General features: G+C 36.7%; 1 long non-coding RNA gene across 2 annotated transcripts in view; it reads right to left on the reverse strand.

The window, feature by feature from the left end:
• Positions 1 to 14,258, reverse strand: part of LOC140526746 (uncharacterized) — an 80,613-nt gene that overhangs the window by 10,286 nt on the left and 56,069 nt on the right. For both annotated transcript variants that reach the window (XR_011974512.1, XR_011974511.1), the window contains exon 4: positions 1,433 to 1,585. This is a non-coding gene — a long non-coding RNA (uncharacterized lncRNA). The remainder of the gene's footprint in view (positions 1 to 1,432; positions 1,586 to 14,258) is intronic.

Below are 14,258 nucleotides of genomic sequence, written 5' to 3' on the forward strand. Positions count from 1 at the left end.
AACAAATGAAACAAGAGAATAATGAAGAAAAATGACAGCTCATGGAAGGGGAATAAACAGTGTGTGCCTCTGGTAAATAACTCCCTCAAGAACTCTTAGAGAAGACTTACTGATTAATTGAATCAATCCATCATCCTTTTGGTGACAGCATTTTCAATTTGCAAACTTTTGTTGCTGTTTTATTCCTTTACTATTATAGCAGAGTAAAATGTAGATTTGTTGGGGATTTGTGTTTGGTTATTGTTCTATTATCAGGTTGTTGCTATCCTATTCTCTGGATATATGAGAAACTCATGTCAATTTCAACAGCTAGGTGAGAGGAAAGAGCTTATGAATTATAAGATCAGTCTCCCTCAGTTTTTCCTTCTAAAACGAATTTTCAGCACACATCAATATCTGGAGCTGATTTGCTGCTCAAGTCTACAATGCTTAAGGCAACGTGGTGGACTAGAAAGGCCACTGAACTCAGAAGACCAAATGTACATGAAATCAGTCTTTAGACAAACTGTGGCATATAAAGAGCAATTTGTTGTTATTTCTGGATAGATAGGCACCATTCTAATTTCTAATAGGCCCCTACATACACCTTTTTAGTTTTTTGACATTAAGGTCATCAAACCAGGTACACTGAGGAAGTAGAAAATTTATGCTTAATCTTACTGCATTGATTTTCCAGAATTGGTATAATTTCAATAAAAGAAAATACGCTTTTAATGAGACTTAGTTTAAAAAAAAAAAAGGTTATTCTTTGATAGCTCATGTCCCTTGTCTTTCGGTTTTAGAAAATATGTTCACCACAGGGATGGAGAGAGACTAATTTTGTCTGTGCTATATTTTGCTACGGTACCTTAGTCTCTATTACAACTGGATCCTGGTAGATGCTTTCATATTTTCAATGGGTACTTAAACACATTTCTGGTCATATTAAGGTAGCATTTCCATGAAGGGACCCCTATAAATTAATAATGAAATTTCAGCAAGGTGTATGAGCAGGCAACCCTTACAAGAACATGACTCAATCAACTCACCATGGTAGTATGATAAAAGTTCAAGAGTGATTTGTCAGACCAAGTGCTGGCTTTTTCCAATGACTGCTGGACCTCATGTTATTTGTAACATGATCAATGGAACATTTCACATGAGATAAATTTATTTATAAAATAAACTTTGCCATGTTTCTCTATAGAGATGATATAGGGTTGGTCTTTGATTGGATTCCTCTACATTGGTAGAGGAAATGTTCACATGGGAAATATTTTAAGAGAGTTGGGAATTTCCTGGATATAGGAAAAATGATCAGACATTTCTATCTCTTTTTATTGCCACCATTTGGCAGCAAATGCTTTCTCATTGGATGCTTTTGTGGTAAGTTGGTGTGCACAATAAATAAAACTAAGATAAAACAGATAAAAAAATGAAAGTTAAACCTTACCTAAAATTTACATATCTGAAGCCAAATTTATTAGAATGAAGTATGGGGTACAGTTGGCTGCTCTCATTCTCACAATAATGTCCAACACAGTTGTTGATTGAGTGATTAAACTCCAGATGGAAGTATGTTTCAGTTAGGCCTATGAGGCCAGACCTAGAATGAAGAAAGTTGGGGAAAAAAAAGTAAAAAATTCATGCAATTTGATGCATGTGCAAATTAAATTCTGTCTAAATTCCTCTTTGGCCATGCTTGAGTTTTAGAAAGTGAAGCTCCTTGAGACATTAAGAGTTTGAAAGGAAAATAGAATTGGCAGGCAATTAATTAACAATTTGTTATTAAGTGTGTGTCACCACTCTACCCACCCCTATAGACAGGAATCTATACCCTTAGAAAGAGTGAGATCTTCCCAGGGGAAAGTTTACTTTGCAAAAGTGGAAATAATTAAAACGGATCCCTAAGGTGTTTCTATCTTCCCAGCTATGTGTAATGGTGTTTCCTCCTTCCCACTCTTGTGAAAGAAACCCCTATTAAAATCAAATGTCTCCCTCAGCTCTCTTTTTCCTTCTTGAATAGTGCATTTCAGAATTAAATGTCAGCCAGACAAGCAAAAAGAAAGGTGACCCGACTTCTTAAACAAACTGATTTAAATGCACTGGCTGGGAATTCTCTTTCTGCACACTGTCAATAGCAATGTATTTTTTTAAATCTACTGCATATTTACATGTGAAACTGAATGCTAGAAATAATGTCACAAACTGTCTTCAGTATCTTTTTGGTTTTCATATTATATTTTCAGTGGGTCTAAGAAATTGGAGTCATGCAGACAATTATACACACAAAGATGACTATGGGCTACTGTTGCCTAAAATCTTGTAACCAGAAGCTTGGAAAAGTAGGGAAAGTAGAAGGATAGAATTAGTCATCTCCATCAGCATAAGGTATGTTTATTAAGGCTCAGTCATAAGGAGCTGGAATTTTTTCAATGACCTCCATATCATATCTTTCATGAAACTAGAAGTTCACAAAGGAGTAAAATTTTGAATGAGCTCTGTGTCAGTTACTTCAATAAATAAGCCATTTTCTCCCAATTAGATTTGCAAGAATTTGCAAGATCCTGAAGGTATATAGAAGCATACTAAGCTTTTTTCCTTCTTTAAGCTGCATATTAAGAAATAACATAAGGAAAGCACTTTCTTCTTAAATCCTTGACCTAATCTGAATGAGAAACCTTATCAGCTTTTCTTTAACTATCAACTCAGAAACAATGTCCTGCACTGAATTTTTTATTATTTTTATATTTTTATATTATATCTGTACGCTTTACTTATATAATTATTTGTGTATCTTATTATATATTTATTTATATTATTTTTATTATTCTTACTAAAGACCCAACCAGATTTTTTTTTCATTTTAGGTTTTTGTTTTTGTTTTTTAAGGTAGAGGTCTGATCAGTTCAGGAAAAAAATCCTCCCTCAAACTGATAAGCATAATAATCCAACTAAAAGTAAGAATTTCTTTCAATTAATTGACATAAGAGATTTTGAGTTCACTTTGACCAGACTTGAGGGAAGGAATCTTTGGGGATGGTGGTCATGTAAGGATTAAATGGTTTGGGAGAAATGCCTCTTCAAGGTGTGCCTCTCAACATTAATATTTTTAGAGTAGTATTTAGTGAAAACTCTAAAATGAAACTTTTTATTGTTGCTTGATCTTGACTGTGGGGTTTTATCTTTATTCCTGAACCGTATAAATTGGAAGTAGAAAATGGCTCAAGTCAGAGACATTTCAAAAGCTTGACACATGTATATCTGTCCTTTTGGAGCTCTATAAGTAGAGCTGCTTAAAAATTTATTAATAAATTGACTTTCTGATAGATTTGAAACAAACTGAGTACTGAGCTTTTCTTCCACAAACAGAAGAAACATATTTTGTGGGTGAAGAAATTAAAGCCCAGACAGAGCAGATGTGAACTAATTTGTGGCAAAACTTAGACTAGGTCCTAGGTCATCTGACTGGTTAGCTGGTACTCTTTTTCAGGTATACTCCCATGAATCCATAAAGTCATATGTAGTTATAGTATAGATGTAGCCAAGTGTAGACATTTCCTCCAGCAATGAGGATTACAACCCATCCACCCCATCTAATCCTGTGAGATTCATCTTCATCTTTATATACTTTCTTAATCCTCCAAAGAGGAAATATCCAATGTGTCGGAGGGCTTCCAAGTCTTTTTGACATTATGTGGGGACCAGTGTATTGTTCAAGGTGTTCATCTTCCCGACTTTGCTCCCTGGCTCCAGCCTCCACCTCCAACTGAGAAATCAAGTTTGCAAACTCTGGGCTTCTTATTCGTGCACATTTACCTAATAGTGCCCAGACCCATACCCCTTACTCTCTTCCCAACCATCATCATGCCATACTATCTACTCTTTCTTCTTGCCTTCTAGATTTCTACTCTCATTTTCAAAACAGTAATTAAATCAATATTACCATTCCTGGAAGGTCATGTCAATAAATTTCCCTATGACTCCAGTCACCTCTCTTGCTTTCCAGTACAAAATACTCCTTTCTGGTCATAACTACCTTATTTGTGTTGTCCTCCCTATTAGAATGTTGGCTCTCTGAGGGCAGAGATTGTCCTGCTTACTTTTAGTTGAATTCCTATTACTCAGCACAGTGCCTAGCCCATAGTGAGCTGTTAAAAACTAACCTAATAAGCCACACTCTCCCAAAATTAAATATAAAAAGATTGACTATTAGCCAAACTATGGAGATAATTGGATGGGTATCCATTGATTCCTTCTCCTTGGGATAATGATAATTTGAAAATGTAACTTTTGTCCCCAAAGGATCACAGTATAATCTTTAACTTAGACTCAGTGAAATCTGGTTTTGGAGAGGTGTTGTGGCCTAGTGGATAAAGAGCTATCCCTACAAAGATAAGACTTGGGTTTGAGTCCTGCCCTTGACACATATCAGCTATGGGACCCTAGAAAAGTCACCTATAACTTACAACCTCTAAGGGCCATTCGCATTTCTGTAAGATTATATAAGCAGGTGATCCGAGCTGATAGAGATGTTATCCTCACTAGTAACAGCCTGCACCAATGAAATCACAGACTTGGTCAAAAAAAAAGAATCTAGTCCTTTTGATATTGTGGGTGGGTCCTGAAGTACACTGGGAATGAATGAAAACACTAGAACTAGGGTATGAGGGCCTTTTTCCCAAAAGTTCAAAATTTGGGCCAGATAAAGCTCTGATTTGGGGAAAGTAGTGAAGATTGACAGAAGCATCCATATTTACATATCACCATTTAAAAGTGTGCATTTCAAAAGTTTTGACAAGAACAAATGCTGTCTCCTAGCTGAACCCCTCTGCCACCACTGCCTATGTAGCACAAAAGCATATTTGCTGGCTCTTATTATTTCCCCTCGTAGATTTGTTCAATCCCTTTGGTCCTTCTCAACAACATTATTTCTTCTCTATTTCTGTAGGTTCAACGAAGCTTTGGCTACAGATTGAGGTATCTAAACAGTTCTAGATCATGGCAGCCTCTTGGGAGGAAAAGAAAGAAAGAGAGAGAGAAAATGAAAATAGGGAAGAAGGAGTAGGAGAGAAAGAGAGAGAGAAAAAGAAGAGAGAGAAAGGAAGGGAGGAATGAAAAGAGAAAAAGAGAGGGAGAAAGAGTAGGAAGGAGAGAAGAAAGAGAGAGAGGGAGAAAGGAAGAGAGAAAGAGAGGAAGGAAGGAAGGAAGGAAGGAAGGAAGGAAGGAAGGAAGGAAGGAAGGAAGGAAGAAAAAAGGAAGGAAGGAATGAGGGAGGGAGGGAGAGAAGGAGGGAAGGAAGAAGAGGTGATTACATATAACTGTCTTATATGTAACATTATGAAGTCTCCTTGTTTCAGACTTCATGGATTTTCTCAATTACAATAAAATGTCAAGTGACTTGTGAAAAAGCCATGGGACCATCACCAGTCATTCCCTAGATGCAGTATGATGTCTAAGCTGTCCTAAACAGACAAGAATATGTTGTATGACCACCAGATACCCCTGCTCACCTAATCTAAAGTAGGACAAACGATGTCAAAAATATCTTCTCTGTTTCTTTTAAATCTATCAGCTAACCATTTAAGCCTGTTCCCTCTCCACCTTTGGGGAGTGGAGAAAAGACAGTTGCCTGTGGGGAACGGTCAAGCAAACACAATGAACAAAAATTTCTATACTTCAGATAACCCTTAAATATTATTTTCCTCATTTAAAATAAAATGTTTCTTGAAAGATGATGTCTCCACTCTGTATTATTGTTGGGGGAAGGGGTGTGTAAATTGTGTATAGTTTCTCAAACAAGAAATAAGACATTACTTCTCCCCACTCTGAGCACATTCAAGGAACTCCCACCCTCCTGCCTCATGCCTGGAATATCCTCTTTTCATTTCCTCTTCTTGGTTTCCCTAACTTTCTTCAAATCTGAGCTAAAATCCCACCTTCTATAAGAAGCATTTCCTGATCTCCCTGAATTTTAATGTCTTCCCTCTCTTGATTATTTCCAATTTATCCTGTTCATGCCCTATTTGAATATTATCTTTCAATTATTTGAGTTGTTTGAGTTCAAATGAATCATTTCGAACAATGAGTTGTTTGGATTTTATCTCTCTTAGAAGAATGTGAATTCCTATGCCAGGAATTATATTTTATCTTTCTTTTAATCTCCAGTTCTTAGCACAATGCTTGGCACATACTAGGCATTCAATAAATGTTGACAGACTAAATAAATATAGACAGAACAGTAGCTCCCAAGATGTGGTCCTACTTTTGCCTCTTTCACACCATACATAGCTCTCCAGGCCACCATTAACACCCATGGAAATTTTGCTTGTCTTTTAGTCTCCTCCAAACAAATGGAAAAGGATAGAAGCTCCTGCCACTAAGGAAAGAAGCTTCGCTGCTCATTGCATTGGATAGGCCAAGATTAGAGGCCTCCTTGCAGCAGAGTCCTCTCAGTTGTACTTCTGACTCTAAGAATTTTGCTGCTTTGATAGTCTTGTCCTCTCATCTTGGACCTTCTCTCTGTGCCTGTAGCCTTCTCTCTCTATAATACCCCTCCACCATTCTGGGTCCCATCTTCCACTGATAAGTTCCTTTAGATTCCCTCATTTTTGGAAGAGACTTGGGCTTGCCATACTTCAATGATCATCCTGGTTTTATTTCCAGTTCTATGGACTTTATCACCATACCCCACCTCTACTTCACAAACATATGTACACACACACACACACACACCACTTCAGCTCCCCTTTATATCTCGTCTTCCCCTATTCAAATATAAAATCTTTTATGGTAGGAAATGTCTTTTTCCTTATATTTGTATTCTCACCATTCACCATAGTGTCTGACACACAGTAAGTGCTTAATTAATGCCTGTTTGTGTGCCATTGGGTTCCTTTATCAGTTGCCCTTCCAGAAGCTATTGGCATACTCCTATTCACCAGAATTTTCCCAATCCTATGACTAGCAAATGCATTTTTGTTCTAACTCCTTTGTTTCAGATTTGCTGGTTTTCAGATTTCACATCTGCCAAGGCAAAAACTAACAGAAAAAGATCCCAAAGGTACTCTGCGATCTCTACTATCTGTTCCCACAGTCAGATGTCATTTCAGACAAACCTTGTTTCTTTTTTCAACAATATTACTAGACTGGAGAATTTTTTCAATATAATATGCCAAGATTAACAAAGTAAGAATTTGGCAAGGTATTTAATGTTATTCTTGTGGTCAGAATGAAGACCCATGGTGAATGATAGTAAAATTAGGTGGATTAAAAACTAGTTGAACTCAAAAGATAGAAATGAATGATTTGATGTCAGTTTGGAAAGAAGGTACTGAAGTACCACACAGATCTGTACTCATTCCTCTGCTGTTTGTTGTCAGCAGTGCTTTGCATAAAGGCACACATGGTATTCTAATCAAATTTTTCAAAGGTACAAGGCTAGGAAATATACTTAAGGCAATGTTCAAGACCTCCAGAAGCTAGGACGCTGGGCCGAATCTAATGAGATTAAATTGAAAGGCTTACACTTTGGTTAAAAAAAAAGTTTTACAAGATAAAAGAGGCATGGCTAAAGAGCAGTACATCTGAAAAAAGATAAGGAAGATCTTAGTAGAGTATAAATTCAATCCGATTTGACAGTGTGATGCAGCAGTTAAAAAAGCTAATGTGATGATAGACTGCAGTAAGAGAGGCAAAGTGTCCAGGGATAAGAAGGTTCTAGTCCTATTATGGTCTGCCTCATCTGGAAGGACAATGATAAACTGGGAAGTGTCCACTAGAAAGCAACCAGAATGGTAAAAGAATCCAGAGATCATGTGAGCTAGGGCTCAGTGAAAGAACTGGGGATGTTCACCTTAGGGAAGAGGAAATTTAGTGGCTGTAGATTGCAGTCTTCAAATACATTAAGGGCTATAATGTTGAAATGGTTCTGCTCAGTGACAGAAGGCAAAATTAGGAGCAAGAGGTAGAGGTTGCTAAGGGGGAAGTTTAAGCTTCATGAAAACATAGAATCACAGAATTTTAAGCCCAGAAAAGATTTAAATACTCATCCAATTCAACCCATATCCAAAAAAGAAATCCCACTAAAATATGCACTACAATGGTCGTCTAGCCTTTGTTGGAAGACCTCTGATAGGAGCAACCCACTACCTCCTAAGACAGTTCATGTCATTTTTAGAAAGCTTTGGGTGATATGAAGTTGGGGGGTTTTTTTAACATATATCACACCAACATTTGCATCTTTTCAACATCTACCCAGTGCTCCTAGTTCTGCCCTGTGGAGCCAAACAAGAACAAGTCTAATACCTCTTGCAAATGATAATTTTTCAACTACAACAAGACTAGTGTTTTTTATTTTCCCCAAGCCCCCACCTGTTAATGAGTTTTCTCTTTTCCAGGCTAAATATTCCTAGCCCCTTCAATCAGCTAACTTAAGATATAGACACAAGGTCCTTCACCATACTAGGTTCCCTCCTCTGGATGTTCTCCAACCAACCAACATTTTTATAGAAGGATAACTAAAATTGAGAAAATACTTCAGATATGATCTAATCAGGGAAAAATACAGCAGAACTATCTCCTTCTTATTCCCAAACACTGTCTTCCTTCATGAAACCCAAGATCATATTATCATTTTTCATTGCCATATCAGACTGTTGATTCATACAGAGTTTTCAGTCCAATAAGACCCTTACATTGTTTTCAGATGAACTATTATCTAGCCATGCCTCCTTCATCCTGTCCTTATAAAGGTGACTTTTTAAAATTCTATTGAGAAACTACATTTAATCCTATTATATTTTATCATACTAATTTCAGCCTAATTTTCTATCCAGTAAAAATCTTTTTAGATCTTGATTCTGTTATCCAGTATCAGCTACCCTCAGTTTTGTGTCACCTGCCAATTTGATAAAAATGTCAACTGAGCTTTTATACAAGTTATTTTAAAAAATTGGAGGTAGAATCAAGAATGCAGAGGAGAGGCACTAACTCAGCTGAACTCACCACATTCTCCTCCAAACAACCTTAAAATAGTCTCAAATAAAGTTTTAGAGTGACAGAGCTAACAAAGAGTTGGGGTGAGACATTTCTCAGACCTAATACAACTTAGGAAGTTGGTAGGAGAGGTCTGTGACACCAGGGTGGAAGCCCACTCAGAGGGCAAAGTGACAGCATCAGCAAGAGACTTTGGAAGTGGCTGAGACAGTGACAGCAATAGCATTCTCACATATTCTTAAATATATATGTGTGTATGTGCATAAATACATATGTGTGTGTGTCTGTGTAAGTGTTGAATCTTTCAAATAAAATGCAAAATCCCTAAGGACAAAAAAAAATTTCATTTTTGTGGATTAGTCTCCAGCACCTACCATAGTGCTTTGCACATTGCAAGGCTTTAATAAATTTTGAAGTCAATAAGACCTGGATTGTCTTGCCTCTGAAAGAGCCTGTATCCACAAAGACTGTGGAAAAGTCACTTATCAAGGATCCAGCAACTCTCTGAAATTATAAATTAGGGATTAATTGCCAATCTAGATTAATGAAAATAGTTTGCATAAATGAAATCACATCTTACAATTCTGTTGAAAATTACATAAATGTGAATTATAGTTATTATGTGTCTAACTAGCTAGAATCATTGTAAAGCACAGTTGAATAAGTTCTTATTCTTTACTCCCCCTTCTAACATGAAAAAGGGGAAGTTGAATCCTCCTACACTAGACATTCCTCAAGCTACTGGACAGGTTGAGGTGCAGCATTCTCTTTAACCACTGCATCAAATTCTTCCCCCATCTTCTTCACAGTATATGCCTAGATTTTTATAAGGTGACCGGCCCCATCAACCTACAGCAAATAAACTCATTGTGCCGTAAGGGACAAATGGCTCAATAATTTATATATAACATAAAAGTTATTAATAAGAATGTAACATCTCAGACCCCCCCTCCCAAGTTAAAAATTCTCAGTCAAATAAAGATTTAAATCTCTAGCCAATGTGAATCGTCTTCCTTCCTTGTTTTCTTCCTTTCTTTCTTTTTCTCTTTCTTTTTTAAAGACTAGACCTCTCTTTCATGCCCATGCAAGAAGTACAAGGGCAACTCACAGGGTGGTACCACTCTGATCCACATGGCATTTTTAACTTGCTTTATTTCTAAATTCACTCTTTCTTAGACAGCCTGATGCTCCACCCCAGTCCAGAACTGGGAAATCACCATAGTAATATTGAAATTAGTGCGGACATCCAATCAGTTTGGCTCACTGCAGCTCAAAATTCCAGATTTCTGAGGCAGTTGGAATTACAGATGTATACAATGTTCAGTTTTGTATTTCCATCACCACACACCAATTATACGGGTGCTTATTATTACAGAAGCATGGGGATGAGAATTTAGAGAGTAAACTTTTAGTTTTACTTTGGTTTACTGCCTGCAATTGGTAGCCTCTGTTGGGCATTTGTTACCTTTAGTCCTCATCCTCCCATGTCCTCTCCCAGGTAGATGGGCTATCTTTATCCTGCTCCTTTGCAGACAGACTGGTAATCTATGGCCTGTATTGTCTCTGCTCTGTCCCATTTGTACTACCACAGATTGCATCTCTCTTTCCCAAAACTCCTAGGTTGTCCAAAGTCTGTCTGGTGACTTGAAAATCATGATTGGCTGGGTAGAAATGCTATCCTTCCAAACTACAAATCCCAGAATTCCAGTGACATCTCAAATCAACGTTAAAAATGGATATGTATATGGGTATGTGCATGTATCACAGAGATGGTTCATCACATTCAGTTGTGCCTTCTGCTTTAAAAATCTCTAAAGGAGATTTATCTTGTTATAGGAACTATATCTGAAGTTGGTTTTTACCATTCTGTAATGTTTTCATTACATAAATCAATGACTACTTTATAGAGCAGAATAAAGTTTAGCAGACTTTGTCTCATATTTTCACTTAATTTTCCCTGTCCTGGGCTATGGTGTACCATCACCAAGCTTCCTCTCTAAAATATGTATCTAAAATAAGTTTTAGAGCATTGTTAAAAAAATATTTATTGAGCACATGCTATATACAAAAATGTGAAATACAAAAGGATAAAACATGATTCTTTGGTCCAAGATACTTAAATCTTGTTGGGGAAGGAAAATATTGGGGAATACTGAAAGATTTGTAATTTTATCAGCATGGGCAAGTCAGAGTGTGAAAACTCCCTCTTCTGACATGGAATGCCACTTAATGATTACAATTATGTAGGATGGGGGGCATAACAGAGAAAATTTGATGACACAAACCTTAAATTTAGTGGATAATTCTTAGGGGATTTCCTTAGACATATAAAATTTAAATTGCTTGCCCAAGTTCACACAGCTAGTTAAGTATCAAGAGGCAGGTTTTAAACTTCTCCCTTCTTAAATTTCATTATGTTAGATATATATATATATAGATATAGATATATAGATAGATAGATAGATATAGATATATATAGTATAGATATATATATCTATATATATAGATAGATAGATAGATAGATATAGATATATATATATATAGATATATATATCTATATATATATATATACATGCATTTTGTACCCTTTCCCAATCTGAAAGAATTAAAGTTCCTAAAGGGCAGGAACTATTTTGGTTTTGTCCTTTTATTTATAGTGACTTTTCTATAGTAGAAACTTAAATACTTCTTGAGTTCATAGAATCATAGAGATCTAGTAGGGAACAAGTTGAAATAATTCGCTCAATAAACATTTAGTACTTTAGGTGTATAGATATATACTACATACTCTACTGCTACTCTCAGAACCGCCCACTCAAACTGCCAAGTGTGGGCCCCAGAGTATATCTACTTATCCCCTCTTAGGGTTCTAGGGGTAGTTCTGATTGGGTGGGACAATGGCTTTCTAGCTTTATTCTTCATTGGTATCCACCAGTGTGATTCCCCTAGTGATTATGAATTAATATCAGTCAGTCAGATTTCATTAGCTTTAGAAAAGGGTATTTACTACTGTGGTACAGACACCTACTGGCTGTGTGAACCTGGGCAAATCACTTAATCCTGTTTGCTTCAGTTTCCTCATCTGAAAAATGAGCTGGAGAAGGAAATGGCAAACCATTCTAGTATGTTTGCCAAGAAAACCCCAAATAGGATCAGAAAGAGTTGGACGCAACTGAAACAACTGAACAACAACAAAGTGACAAACTAGGTCCTACTTTGTTTTCAACAGTCTGAAGGCAATATTGGAGCAAACTTGTCTTGAAAAATCTGTAAGTCATCAGTTCAATATGGCCAGTCTATTAAGCATTTTTCAGGAAGTGTTTCATCAGTAAGACTCTAAGCTAGATGGTGGGGATACAAAGGTCAGAAGTAACAAGATTCCAGCTCTTCAAAAGCTTATGATCTAAGTAGAGAAAGGAAGGAAGGAAGGAAGGAAGGAAGGAAGGAAGGAAGGAAGGAAGGAAGGAAGGAAGGAAGGAAGGAAGGAAGGAAGGAAGGAAGGAAGGAAGGAAGGAAAAAGACACAAAAAAAATTAGAGACCAAGGATTTTAAGGAAATTTTGAAGGAAAAGTTTAGATGGCATGACATAAGAAATTTGAGGAGAAAGAAACTTCAAGAAATTCTCCATAGATTAGATGGTATTTTACATGGAATTTGAATAAAAATAGTGTATTTAATTGATGAAGATAGGTATCCATCTCTCCATGCATAGGAGAATGCGTGAGCAAAGATAGGATATGAATGTGGGACAGAGAACAGATGAGTTTGACTGGAATGTAGTTCATTAAGAGGAATAGCGTTAAGCTAAGGCTGAACAGAGATTGGAGGCAGATTGTGGAGTAATCTGAATGCCAGGGTGGGATCAAGAGTTTGTAATTTATTCGATAGGCAATAGATCCAACCATCACTTTTGAGTTGGAAACTGACAGGACCAAAACAGAAAGCGGAAAGGCTCAAGGCAGAATTGCCACTTAAGAGGCTAGTAAAATACTACAGAAAAGCAGAAATGAAGACTTGAAACTAGGAGCTTTGCAGTAAGATCAGAGAAAGGGGGACAGATATAAGAGAAATTGTGAAAGTAGAAACAAAAATACTTGGCAAGAGATTTAATATGTGGGATCAGGAGGTGGGAAGAATCAAATATGAATCAATAGCTCTGTGCCTGGGCAACTAGGAGGATAGTGATACAACGAGAAAAGTTAATGAGGTAGAAATGTGGGTAGTAGGGTGGGATACCTTATAAGGAAAATAACTTCCATTTCAGGCATGCTAAGTTTGAGGTAGTAGCAGGACATCCAGGTGAAGATACCCAGGGGGCTGTTGGAAGTACAGGACATGAACTTTGAAGAGTCTGAGGATGCAAGTTTGAGAATCAGCTGCTTGAAGGTGATAACTGAAGCCATGGGCACAGATGGAATCACCAAGTGAGAGAATTTAGAGGAAGAAGAGATAAGACCTTAGTGCGGAGCTTTCAGACAGTGTGTCAAACTAAGAGAAATGGATTCCTGCTGTTGCAAATTGAGATAGACAACCATAAAATAATATCATTTACATCATATTCTATTTTTATTTATTTTGTAAACATTCCCCAATTGTGTTTTAATCTACTTCTACCACATTTGACACTTCTGCTTTAGGATATGCTCTCAAATTTAAGGGAAAGAAAGATGGATTAGCTAAAGAATTTCCGAAAGACTGATGGTTCAGAAACGGATCCATGATCATTCATTTACTGTAATGCTGCCTGTTTAAACAGATTATGGTGCTAAGTTGTCATTTTAATTAACTTGAAAGTAAACTAACAACTTAGTGATGTTTTCTTTTCACAAATTTTACACAAAATTAGTGCAACAGGTTACAGACGGATTGTAGGTACCTGAAAAGAAGAAAGTGATTAAGGGTAAAAGACAGAAAATAAAACCTGAAAATAAACTCAACCACTGGAGAAAAAAAAGAAGGGAAAAGAGATATAGCTCAGTCCTCTTCATTACTGTATGTGTCATTTAGGACTACAAAGACGGAAAAACAACTCAATACTGTCTTCTTTGTATACTTTCATGTACCAATTTGTAAATTGTCTAATTTGATCCCAGAAGGAAAAAAAAGAAAAAAGCAGTAAGTGTAAATGCTTTCAAGTGAATGAGTAGTCTTAGATTAAGACAGTTTCCTTCACAGCTTTGCCAAGCTGAATTTTTCATGAGTACTATTGCATGCCTCATTTTAAATATAACTTAACTTCTAGCCCTCTGATTCCATTTGACAGGGGGGTGGGGGGGTTGTAA

The sequence above is a fragment of the Notamacropus eugenii genome, chromosome 2 (genome assembly GCF_028372415.1).
Source record: "Notamacropus eugenii isolate mMacEug1 chromosome 2, mMacEug1.pri_v2, whole genome shotgun sequence".
Taxonomy (NCBI): Eukaryota; Metazoa; Chordata; class Mammalia; order Diprotodontia; family Macropodidae; genus Notamacropus; species Notamacropus eugenii.